General features: G+C 48.5%; 1 long non-coding RNA gene across 1 annotated transcript; it reads left to right on the top strand.

Annotated features, from left to right (window-relative positions):
* The first annotated feature begins 4,305 nt into the window (after positions 1 to 4,305).
* On the top strand, positions 4,306 to 5,486 carry LOC121011982 (uncharacterized). Its single transcript, XR_005781892.1, has 2 exons — positions 4,306 to 4,413; positions 5,144 to 5,486. It is a non-coding gene; the product is annotated as an uncharacterized LOC121011982 (long non-coding RNA).
* The last annotated feature ends 7,623 nt before the right edge of the window (positions 5,487 to 13,109 follow it).

Genomic DNA, 13,109 nt, shown 5'->3' with positions numbered 1-13,109 from the left:
ACCTTCATTGGCTTCTCGGACTTTGAGAGATACAGTACTGTCCCATCTTAAAGATGAGCAGACTGAGGTTTGGATGCCTTTATTACTTGCCCGAAGCCACACAGAGAGTCAAAACCCCAGATCTTTCTGATTCCAGAGCCATGTTCTCAGCCATAATTGCCATTCCTCTTCAACATCTCTGGAGCCAAATCAACACAGGCTCAAATTCCAGCTTGGCCACCTACTGGCTTTATGACCGAGAAAGGGACTTCTAGTCTCTGAGCCTTAAGCCGAGATGCTAATGAAATCCGCTTCTCAAAGTTGTGTGTGTGTGTGTGTGTGTGTGTGTGTGTGTGTGTGTGTGTGTCGGGGGGGAGGGGGGGTGGGGGGTGGGGAATCCTCGTGGGAAAAGGTACAGCACTGTGCCTGGCCCTGAGGAGATACCCACAATGTGGGGGTTGAGTGAGCGTCTCCATAGAGGTCCATGGTGCACTTGAAGAGTGTCCCCTTCCCCTTTGCCTCTGTGGCACCTGCCTGGAGAGGCAGATAGCACCAGGAGGCTGGGTCTAGCACTGGGATACTTTCATTGCTTACTGTTTTAAGTCCCATCTCGGGACCAGCCAGTCTATGCACACTTCTCGCTGCCTACGGGATACTCGGTCTTCCTTCCTACTAACACAACGACAGCCACATCCTTACCATCTTACTATTATTATCACCGTTCACATTTATTGAGTGCCGATATTGTGCCAACACTGTTCGAGGGTCTTTACACATATTTTGTGCTCACAGTAACCCTAGGAGTGGGCATGTTACAGATGATGAGGAGACTCAGAGAGCTGGACACACAGCTTGCTTTCAGGTGTCCCGGGCTGTGCAGGGAGCAATGCACCCAGTGTCTTGGGTTCATGCGGTACTCTAATGTGGGGCCAGTGATTCACCCCCATTAGGCAGGAAATTTAAGTTGTGAAGTTGACTTTTAAAAATCATAAAGGAGGAGCGCCTGGGTGGCTCAGTTGCTTAAGCATCCAACTCTTGATTTCTGCTCAAGTCACGATCTCATCGTTAGTGGGATTAAGCCCTGTGTCGGGCTCTGCGCTGACAGCATGGAACCTGCTTCGGATTCTCTCTCTCCCTCCCTCTCTGCCTCTCCCCTGCTCATGCTCTCTCGTGCATTCTCATTTTCTCTCTCTCTCTCAAAATAAATAAACATAAAAACAACAACAACAAGGGGCGCCTGGGTGGCTCAGTCAGTTGAACATCCGACTTCGGCTCAGGTCATGATCTCACAGCTTGTGGGTTCAAGCCCCGTGTCGGGCTCTGGGCTGACAGCTTAGATCCTGGAACCTGCTTCAGATTCTGTGTCTCCCTCTCTCTCTCTGCCCCTCTCCCACTCGCTCTCTCTCTCTAAAATATAAATAAAAACATTTTTAAAAATTTAAAAAAACAACAAAAGAGAGTCATAAGGATGTTTCCTGCCTCCAATTAGAAGCCAAACATGTTGACTGTAGAAAATTTCAAAAATACTTTATGACAGAAAGCTATGACTACTCAGAATCCCATTACAAAGAGAATGCCCCCTGGTTCACATTTTACATTTCTTTCCATTCTGATTTCTCTCCATATTTTATGTGATTGACATTATTCATGCAATTTTATAATCCTGCTTTTTCCCCCAGGATAGGTATTTCTCCATGGTATTGGAAACCCTTTGACAACATCATTTTAGTTTGTTTTTTTTTTTTTTACTATTTCACTAAATGGGTTGACCATAATCCACTTAACCATTCCCCTAATGTGGAGGATTTAACCGTTTTCCTGTGCTATAGCACAGCTGTGTGCCTAAAGGTTTGTTTATATTTTTACTTCCTTGGGATAAATTACTTATCGTGGTGTTACCGGGTCAAGTGACTTGTACATATGTTAAGACTCTTGCTAGAGATTGTCAAATTGCAATTCCTATGCAAGAATGTCTGTTGCAACCCATCCTCGCCAGCATTGAATATGAACATTTTTTAAATTCTCTATTAATTTGATAAATGAAATTTTTCTCTGTTTTAGCATATTTGTGTTTACTGGTGAACATGAACTTATTTTTCAACTTCATCATCTGATTATATCTGTGAATTCGTGGGATTACAGCAGACTCGTTAAGTGCACCTGCTAGATCAAGATGCCTGACCTCGAATCCTGGCTCCCTGCTTCCAATCTGTATGTAACTTTTAAAGCTTTATTTCTCTTCATCTTTCTATAGGGGTGAGAATAGTAACCCCTGCCTCCTCCAGTCTTTGTAAAGAATGAATGAAGAGATCCCATGCAAATTATACCCGGTACATAGATGTTTAATAAATATTAGCTACTTCAATTTCTTTTGTAAATTCTTTTTCACACACTTTTCTCATCTTTCTCTTGGACTCTTGATATCTTTCTTATCAATTTGAAAGAGCTCTTTTTATATGAAAGATACTTGTTAGCTCTTTGTGACATTTGTGGTGAATATATTTGAGTGGGCTTTTAAAGGTGTATTCCTTCTGCCTTGATGGTCTAAATCAAATCATTTTAGTGCCATACATATCTAGTGTGGCTGCATCTAGGAGTTATTTCTATTAAGAAAAGATGTAGAGGGGCGCCTGGGTGGCGCAGTCGGTTAAGCGTCCGACTGCAGCCAGGTCACGATCTCGCGGTCCGTGAGTTCAAGCCCCGAGTCGGGCTCTGGGCTGATGGCTCAGAGCCTGGAGCCTGTTTCCGATTCTGTGTCTCCCTCTCTCTCTCTGCCCCTCCCCCGTTCATGCTCTGTCTCTCTCTGTCCCAAAAATAAATAAACGTTGAAAAAAAAAATTTTAAGAAAAGATGTAGAGAAAGGAAGGGGGGTTGGTGTGCCTCAGAAGACGTGACCTCAGTTCACAAGGCTGCATTTCTCACAGACGGGGTAGGACTTGATGGGATTTCTCATACCCACAAATGCAGCCTGAGCACCGGGACGCAGAGAGAACGCTGCCACAGCTCGGACACGGTGATTCCTGAACCCTGCACCTGGCACTTCACGCCAGGGAAGGAAATAATGGAGCTTTCTGGGGCCCAGTCGTTCTCATCCTCAGTTCTGAAGCTGTCCTTGTGTTCACAAGGAAATTTTGACACACGCACACGCACATACACGCACACACACACAGGATCTCCACTGTACGTACATCACCACTTCCGTGCACTCAGTATTTTTCTGTCAACGAGGGTTCGGAGGAGTGAGAAAGCCCCTGTTTTCATTTTTTATGTCTATTAAAAATAAACATGCTGAGAAGCTGCCTTTTAGTCTCTTTATCAAGCCCCAAACGACGTGTAGCCCTTGTCAACTCGGCGTTGACGAAAGCAACCAGCACGATTTATAAGACGTCAGGAACAAACTTAGTTAAGGGCGGGTTTCCCCTCCATTGATCAAAACGGGTTTTAGCCCAATGGTGGGCAACCGGTCCCTCAACGCAGCTCCGGCAGTCGGGCAGGCAGGACGCTGTCCCCAGCCCACCGGCCTGGGCACAGCTCACGGGACTCTTGGCAAGCTCCTGGGCCAGGAAAGCTGGGAAGCCACCTCTTTATGGGTCAGCACAAACGAGATCCATTTCATGCTGAGTCAATTTAATCAATACACTTCTTGCTTTGGAAACTCAGGGCATTTAGAGAGAGCAAAGCCATGATACAGTAAAGCAGCTTTAAAGTCTAATGAGCTTCTCTGTGCTAATTAGTGACTTTGCTAACTGGAAGCTTTCTTTGTTAGAAAACACACCCTTGCCTTGGAGTGACACGAAATGCCAGCTTTTCTACTCCCAAACGTACCTCCCTTTAGCTTTCATCAAGCCACAAAAGGAATCCCTCTGTTCCTCTCACCCTGTTAGAATTAATACTTGTTGTTGTTGTTGTTGTTGTTGTTGTTGTTGTTTTAATTTAAGCAACTACCATTGCATTTTGCCTTGTAAAACCTAGAAAGGGCAAGAGCTCAATATCTCTTAAATTCCACCCGCCACCCTCCCGGCAGGAACCAGTCAGTGATCTCTGAAGGGTAAACACAGTACCCAGCCCAGGCGCTTCTGGAAGAGACACGATTGTGTGCCCCTCCCGCCGCCTCCCATTTCACGGTGAGATTTGGTAATTTGCAAATTGAGCAGCCTTCATTATTTTCCGAGGCACAAGCAGGGTCTCCACTCCTTGCGAGGAGAATGTGACCCAATCATTTGTCACAGCAACGCACGGATTCTAGAGCACTTGAGAATTCTTAGCCATAAAGCTGATTACTAACACAGGAGTGGTGGGGAGTGGGGCGGGGGTGAATCTTTTAATCTGGGAAGGAGGGGAGGACAGAGGCAAAATGGGAAAGACATAGAGCCCGCTGGTGTGGTTACAGCCCCAAGCGGAGCTTTTGGAGAATCAGAATTACAACTTGGATGTGTGAGTGAAATGTCCTTCCTTCTCGCTTTTCTGCCTCGTTTTCGTCGCCGTCTGGGTCTCTCTGTCACTGTCTCCATCTCTGCTCTTCTGTCCTTCCTGAGCACTTGCTGAAGATACCCTGCCTGGAAATAATTGCATTCAGACCCCTGAGTCCCACTTAAAAGTCTTTAGGACTGATCGAGATAAACTCAATCAGGCTTCTGTTTCCACCCAGAGTGCCCCCATCATTTATTAGACGAATTAAAGTATCAATTTCTGTTTAAACATTAACAGGGTGATGCCAAATATTAGTCAGTTCCTAATAATTTTGAGGGATTAAAAAGATAATAAAAGTAATAGTCCATTACATTACCTACTTCAGCAAGATTGTAATGAACGTAATAAATTCTGGATCAGGGTTATAACAACTTCCATCTATTTAAAATGAATTTGTAGGGTTACTTTCATTAACTATGTATATGGGGGAAAATGATCTGACATATTACTTTAAAAGAGCTGTAAAACCGATTAGGAGAAAATATGCTTTCCAGACAGGGATGCCGGCCACCGGGGACACGCGCATCCTTGGGAAGAGGGGGTCCAGCTGCCGAGACAGCCCGATTCTGGGTTTCTCATCCTGTGCCCTCGCTGCTGGGGAGAAATGAGGATGGAATCAACGCCAGAATGAGGGGAAAGGAGGCTTTTCTCCCCCATCTCTCTCCTCCTTTTTTTTTTTTTTTTTACTCCCCAGGTATATTCCCGCTAATGAACCGGGGCTTGCCATGGGAAGTTCTGCAAGGAAATAAACCCGGAGGCCTGCCCGCCGCCCAGCCTGGCCTCTGGGCCCCCAGGGGAAAGCTGCCGTATTAAAGGGGCCCATGCCCTCATCGCTGGAGGAGACAAGGGAGCGAGCACTTGGCTGCACCACAGAAATTACTGCTGTACCTCGAATGCCCGCTTCATTTATCAATTTCATAGCAGAAAAACCCATATGACTGCCTTGTTCACTCGTACGCTAAATCTCGACACGAAAGCTCCCCACCGCCAGTCAAGTGTGTTATGTGTGGGTCTGGATAAAGTAACTTGAAATACCACTAATGATTTATACTTAATTGAACCTCTAAGTGATTAAAGTGGCAGTAATGAATGAATAACACCCTCCCCGTTCCCTCGCCCGCTGGGCCCAGCGTCTCCAGGCAGAGTGGGCCTCGCCTGGGGACATCAGCTCGGACAGCCAGCCTGAGCCATTCCCTAGGCTTCCCCCCCAAGCTGCTCGTCTTGGTCCTGGCTAAATTGCTCTCGCCTGCAGTAAATGACTCCATAAGCACCGTATCAGACCATTGATCCTTTTTATTAGATTACCCAATTGTAAGGTTAATGCATTTGCATTTGGCAAACGGAGTGGGTCGGCCTGAGTCCCACGCGGGGATCGGTGTTTAAACGGACACACAGGAGAGTGGCTCTATCAACATATTGATTTGTTGGTAGCAGTAACCAGATGCTGATGCCCTTCCCCCACCCCACCCGCCAAAGAAAGTGCCAGGAGAACACAGTTCCAGGGCTGTGTCTTCCTTCCAGAAGCCCTTCTGACAGCCAGGAGACCAACTCTAGTGCCGACCCCCGATACTTGTGTTTCTAGAAGAAGGAAGGGTCCTGCAAAGGCTTTCAGTCACCTCAGACAGGGATAAATGTGGGCCCCTCACCTCGGACCAGGAACGCAGCTGATTTCTCTAAATGAGGGAGAGCCAGGACTTAAATCAGTGACAAGGACACAGCTTCAGAAGCCAAAAATTCTTCTTTTCTGAAACTCATAGAGTCAGACCAGGGCAGCCATTTCTACCTCGGTTACTATACTCGACATGAACTTTTTCTTGGATTTTCTAAACGCATTAACCAAATACCATTAAAATGGTCCACCATTGTTAAGGCTTTTCTAGTAAGTAAATTTCTAAGTTGGAAGAACATACTTTGTTAATCTAACATGAGTTCTACAATGAAGATAGTTTTTTGCAACTAGAAGCTACCCAGAGAAATCACTCCAGAAAACCATGTTCCTTTATAGATGGGGAAACTGAGGCCCAGTGAGAGAATGAATCTTACCTGAGACCCCCCAGTGAGTTCATGGAAAAAGTCCCCAGTCTTCCGCCTTCCAGATCAGCCTCTGGTAAGAAGGCAAGACTCCTATAAGAGGTGGCTTTGAAGCTGTGACACTGAAGAAATAGTCTTTTTATACAAATGTCTTAAGACACGAGCCATATTTCATATTCAGCTGCATGAACTAGGTCTTTGTCTGAATCGTCCTGCGGAGTAAGATTCGCTGTGAGTAGTGCTTACAGGATGGATTTGTTCAGCATCCTGCATCTGAGGACAAGGAAGGCAGTTTCCTCAGTACAATTCAGTTCCCTTTTTCCCCTCTCCACCTTCCAAAGGGAGCCAGGAGCCTGGGGAGGAGCCTGTCCTGTGAAGTCAGACATAGAGAGTTCAAGTCTCGGCTCAGTCACTTGGGGGTCAGATCATCTTTCTGAGCCTCAGCCTCCTGATTTGTAATAATCCTTCCCTTGCCAGATTGTTTTGAGATGCAGTGGGTTTATATGGGTAAAAATGACTGGCTTGGATGCAGCCCTTGTCCATGTAGGGCTTCTTATCTGTCGGTTCCCTCCCTCCTGGTTTCTAGGACAATGGCGATCCCCTGGTCCCTACAGGCACTAACTGGTGGATGACAGGGAGCTGGGGACAGCTCACACTAGTGAAGGGAGCTGCTTACCTACCCAGCTCTCTCCTGCTGTATAGGAGAGGCCCAGACCCTGTCCTGGCCTGAGTCTCAGAGGACCTAAGGAGCCACAAGGAAGAGGGTAAGGCCATTGTTAAAACAATAATCTTATTCACTTACGTTTTTAGAGCACTCTGTCATTTATCAAGGGCTTATTACATGCATTTAACCTTGTCTAATGCTCCCAACAACACTGTAAGGTTCAGATGGTTATGCCCACTTTACAGAAGCAGAAATTGAGGCTTGTGAAGGCCAAGTGACTGTCCGAAGTGACAAACCTAGGAAGATCCAGGGCTGGGATTTATACCCAAGCACATCAGCCCCCAGGATCTGTGTTCTGTCACTGTGCCTACCCCACTCCCACTCCCCTCCCAGGACTGGAGGTAACTTTGCAGCAGGGGACAAACCAACATTCAGAGACCCTGCTTCTCCTTCCCTTTCTCGCCTGCTCTTCCATTAATCAACAGCCCTAGTGGCAGGCAAGGGACAGGAAGGCATTTGTCCAGAGCTTCAGATGTGAAGGGGAAAAAAAAAAAATCACTGAGTGAGCAACAGTTGGCCTTGGTGAGTTATTGAGAAAGTGCTGAGGTGGCAGGTGAGGTGGTGACAGGTCCCTGGGGGCCCACGGGAAGCAGGGTATCTGATAGGGAGCGTGATGCGGGTAGATGCCATCTGGAGATAGTCGAGGCTGGTCTCTCTGGGAAAGAGGACAAAGAGAGGCCCAGCTAGAAGAGGCTATTTATCCAAAAATTTCTCAACGTTAGAGCTTGGTACCCAATACGCTTTGGCCTGAGCAGGCCAAACTCCCAATTCCCATAGGCCAATCAGTCAGCTACCGCTTCTGTTCTAGGGAGGACGCTCAGAATATCGGGGTAGGGGAGCTGGACAACCTGGAAAAAAGTGGCCTGTATAGACATGGGCAGACTTTTTGTCTCCAGGTGGGCCTGTGTTCATCTGCAGGGATGTGTGTGCATGTGTGTGTGTGTGTGTGTGTGTGTGTGTGTGTGTGTGTGCGCACGTGCAGCACATGACACTGATCGTGATATGTGGGACAGTGTCTCTGCGTGCAGTTGTGTCTCCAGGAGAGGAGGAGGAGGGTGGTGGGCATGTGTCTTAGTGACTGTGGCCACTCAGACTGCCTGTCTGCATATCTGTGGACACGTGAAGCTATTATGCCTCCATGAGAGGTTTAATGGCCACAGCCCAGCAGAGGTGAAGGACAGTGGGGGAACTTGGCCCTCTCAATAATAGGAATGTGACCACTCAGAGAATTCTGTGCCGCAGGGTCAAGGAGGGAGGGTCTGCTCTATCTTGAAGAGTCAGGGAGGGATGTCTGGGGGAGGGGCGTTTGTTGATTGCAACTTCTTCCCAAGTCCCTGATGGGACGGACTTGAGCCAGAATTTGTGGAAATTTCTATTGCCAACCAACGTCATATTTGCTCTATTGTTACCAGAGCAGACTGAAATGGGGACACCGCCCAGGCCACACAGCATGATGAGCTAAGGCAGTTAACCAGCTGTCTCCCCGGAAGTGTAACATGTGCTTCCCACCAGGCCCCATGCACATGGGAGGAGACAAGAGGAACCAGGACAGACCGCTGGCCGCCCGGCCGCCTGGACTCCTGGACCTGGAGCTTCTGAGTACTTTCTCGTGGGTGGGTGTTTCGAAGTCTGAGCTGAAAGACTCAGAAAGACACCACAACACAGAAAGACAGAACCCTACCCAGAGCTGGACACTGGCCTGGATGCAGTGGTACCTGAATACCCCTTCTGGCACCACCTCTCATGGCTATGTGCCCTTTCAGCGACGCGAGCCTCAGTTTCTTCATCTGCCCAATGGGGATGATTATTCCTCCCATGGAGTTATGCACATGGGGGCTGGAGTCCTGACCCTTAGCAGCTATACAACCTCGAACAAATCACGAAGCCCTCTGAGGCTTCGGCTGCTCATCTGTGAAACAGGGATAATAGCAGCAAATGAGATAATGTGGAGGAAGGCGCTTTAAAAATTTTTTTTAAATAGCATCTGAGAGAAGTCACCTGTGAGACGGAAAATCTCAGCTGGATTCTCAGCTCTTGGCCTGGTCTGCATTGCTGGCTGTGCATTTCTTAGAGAATTTGGCCCTCTTGGTGTTGCCTTCAGGGGGTGAGGAAACCCGCAGAAGGGGGTCCAGGACCCCGAGGACAGGAAGGCCCAGGGACAGAGTCTGCCGGCCAGAAGGCACTGGCCCGTGGCTCCCTGGAGCTGCACAGCAATGATTCAGGAAAAGGCTGACAAGGATATTAGCAGTGTGGGTTTTTTTTTTTTTTTTTAATCCTGAGCCCAGAGAAAATGCACGGTCAGGAAGAAAGGCGCCCAAGAGAGCAAGGAGAAAGAGAAATAATCAGAATTAGCCAGCGGGCAGGCAGCGTGAGCAGGGGCAACTGAGCCTCACAGAGGGCCGGGAGCCCCCGCAGGACCCCCGGCTGGGGAGGCGGCCAGGAAGTGGGCAGCCCTGGCCAGGCACACGAGGGGTGCTACTCCTGCAGCCAGGACCTGGGCCGCTGGAGCCCAACAAGCAGGCGCAGTGAAAGACAAAGAAGCCATCGCCAGGTGAGTCCGGCAACCCCTGGGGCTGCCATGTAACCCCTGGGACCCCTCCAGCCACAAGGTATGGAAAGGGTCCCAGCAGAGGGCTTGAGTTCTCTGTTCCCCATTGTTCACGGGGCTCTGGATGTCAGCGCTGGGGTTGGGGCCGGCCAAGAGTCTGCTCAGACACTGCAGAATGTCTGCAAAGCCTCTGCAGACAGGAGGCCTCCGTGCCCCCTCCCTCAAGGCTGCAATGAGACAAGATGACAGAGACCATGGCCCAAGAAAGCCACTGGGGTGCTTTTTCTGACAGGTGGAACGGGTGTATCAAGGTATTCCAGAAGGTGGTTCCCAGTGCCTACTTTAAGAGCGAAGAGGAATGGATTTTGATGAGCTGGGGCTGAGAAATCCACTTACGTGGGCAAGGGAACTGACATCCTTCCTAACTGAAACCTGCTTTTCACAAGTCATGTTAGACTATCGGATTGCTTAAGGAAAAAAAAACTCTGTCCCGAGAGAAACACAGCACACGAGAGAAACACAACACACATACACACACACACACACACACACACACACACACGGGGGGTAGAGGGGTGGAGAGGGAGAGAGGGAGAGAGACGGGGCAGAGCCGAATTAACGCACCAGCCCCTGATTCCACTCCAGATTCCAAATTAATGGAGTATAAATTAATGACAAACGTGTGTGATATCCTGGAAGTCAGATGCTTCTCTACACCCCCTTGCTGTCCTCAGGCAAAATGCTTCCCTTCCCCGAGCTGCTTTTCTGAGAACATGATAACAGGGAAGGGGGGTTGTATACCCCCAAGTCACCCAGGCCGTGGTGGGAACCCATTCGGCCCGGCCTTTATTCTACGAAGGGCATTAAATTAAGATTTGACAGCGTCTGTGTGAACAGAGCCGTTATACAGAATTAAATTTTGCCCGTGTTAAAAACATCATTTCCTGAATGCTACACTTACTACACCAAAATTTTGGTAACACCATCGTGGCCTTTTGCCCCCACTATTTTACTGTTCCAGTGAATCTCGATAAATGGAAGCACTGGGGCCCGTGTCACCCTCTGATCTCTGAACCCCATCTCCAGCTCCTGTAACGTAAGCTCCCTTCCCTCGTGATGTGAGGTAAATTGGGATCTTATCATTCAGATGAAGTATAGAAGGAAGAGAAGGTGTGCTTTCCCCGCAGCCTTGCTGACTGTCCAAACCTCTCTGTGCAAAGCTCTAAATTACACTTGCTCACGCGGAGAGCCCAGCAGACGTTCCCGAGAACCGCCTCGAGCTCCGGATGGAGCTGTCTCCCGCCAGAGCCGCTCTGGCTCACGGCAACCAGCTTTTGTGTTCCTCTCTGGGCGCCAGGTCAATGCAAGGGTCATCCGGACCCTCACCTTCCCAGCCCAGTCTCTATGGGTCACCTAGGTGAACATCGAGCCCAAACAACAGCCCCCCAAATTTAATTTATTTCTACCTAAACAAGTTCTTTTATCATAAAGCAATAAATTTGTCTTGGTGCTAGCAATTTGTTGCGGGTGACATAACATTGCAAATTGATTAATCGCTACCGTACGGGGCAAAATGAGAAAAGCAAGGAATTATTATGAATAGCGTCCGTCTTTTACGGGAGGGATTCATTATTCAAAAGTGCTCACTGGTGCTTACATGTGCCCTCGGTGCAGATTACATCCATTTGCAGACTTCCCACATCATGCTTACACAAATCAACAAACGTGCATTTATTAAGACATAGAATGAAGGCTATTTAAAAGTGAAAAATGGCCTTGTGCCGTTACTTTTCTTCAAGGAAGGCAAATCTGCGTGGGATGTTCCTGGGAAGCGACACCGTAGCTGTCACACGAGCGTCTCTGGGTTCTGTGCACGCGGGCTCATGCAGGCGCTACCAAAGCAGCCAGTTCTGCCACTGACAGCCCCAGGGTCAGAAACACCCCACCGGTGGTTCTGGAAGCCTTGCTCTGGCTCAGGAGACTTCAGCGATGGGCTGTCACCGCCTGCTGGGTGAGGACCAGCAGGTAGGAGTCAATTCTCCGAGAAGGAGCCTCCTAACCACCCCCCCTTCTGGGATGGGAAAGGAAACAAATATTCACTGAGCACCTACTCTGTATCAGACACCAGGCTGAATGCTTTATTTGCATTAAATAAGTAAGGCAAGCCCTTCTACTTTTCTGAATTTCACAGGGTGGTTGCAAAGACCAACTGAAATCATACAGGCACATAGTCAATGCTCAACACATGTTAGCTGTCATTGCTATTCTAATTACCGTCAATCATGCTCCAGGTGTTATTATCACCATTTTCAGATGGGGAAACAAAGGCTTAGAAAGGTTGCAAGACTTGTCGAATGGCACAGTGAGTACGTGAGCAGGACCGAGCTTCAGCTGAGGATATGGCTCCAAAAAGTCATGCTCTTTTTCACTAAACCGCCGCCACAGCTCGACGCTCGGAACAGGGCGCATTTGCTGCCTCTCCTCGAGCAGGGGAGGCCACACAACACCCACGATGCCGCCCCCCACTCTTGGCCTTCAGGAACCAGACGGGACGTGGAGAGGGTCTGGAGGTTCCATGACCTTCCCCATCTCTTCTCCTAACTGTTCCCCACATCCGCAAACCCCCATCTGCCCCTGACAAGTCTGCTCCTTCTCCTCCCACTTGTCCCTCATCGAGGACTCATCCTGAAGGAAAGCTCATGGCTTGCCGCAGCCCCACTATTGATTATTTCTGCTGAACCCATGCTTTGTTTAAAAATAGACCAAGAGCTCAACTTTCATATTCTAATTAGATTTCAAAGCAACTTTTATAAAATGAGAACACCTCCGTTATTTCTCTGCTGCTTATGGTGCCCTTAACCACTCCTGGCCAGGGTTAAGGCCCTTCTCATCCCTATCACCCATCAGATGACAGTAGTTACTCATCCTGTCCTGACAAACCTGTATGGAACCACAGACCTGTCTCCAGGTACCCAGAAGCCAGGCAGGGTCAGGTGATAAGCCATGAGCACATTTCACAAGACAATGTCTCTCAAAGGATGGCCTCAAACTACAACTCTGGGGCTTGTAAAATATGCGAGTTCTCGGCCTCCCCCAGGCCTGCCACAGAATCAGCCAGGGGTACGGCCTGACAGCCTGAATTTTTTATAAGATCCCTGTATAATTTTGTGTGCGTGCACCAAAATTCGTGACCTATTGTCCCAAATACTTCCCGGACTCCCTGCGCAACTTTTGATGCTATCAGGTTGAATCTTTGATTACCGTTAATTCTCGTTGCCTCACTGACAACGAGAGAAGGAGAGAAGACACAACCTAAGAAGGTGTTCACTATCTTGAGGCCCAGGTGGGTCCCTTCTT

The sequence above is a fragment of the Herpailurus yagouaroundi genome, unplaced genomic scaffold (assembly GCF_014898765.1).
Source record: "Herpailurus yagouaroundi ecotype Mexico unplaced genomic scaffold, PumYag 196, whole genome shotgun sequence".
Lineage (NCBI taxonomy): Eukaryota > Metazoa > Chordata > Mammalia > Carnivora > Felidae > Herpailurus > Herpailurus yagouaroundi.
The sequence above is the reverse complement of the archived record's forward strand: the minus strand, read 5'-3'. Positions and strand labels throughout refer to the sequence as shown.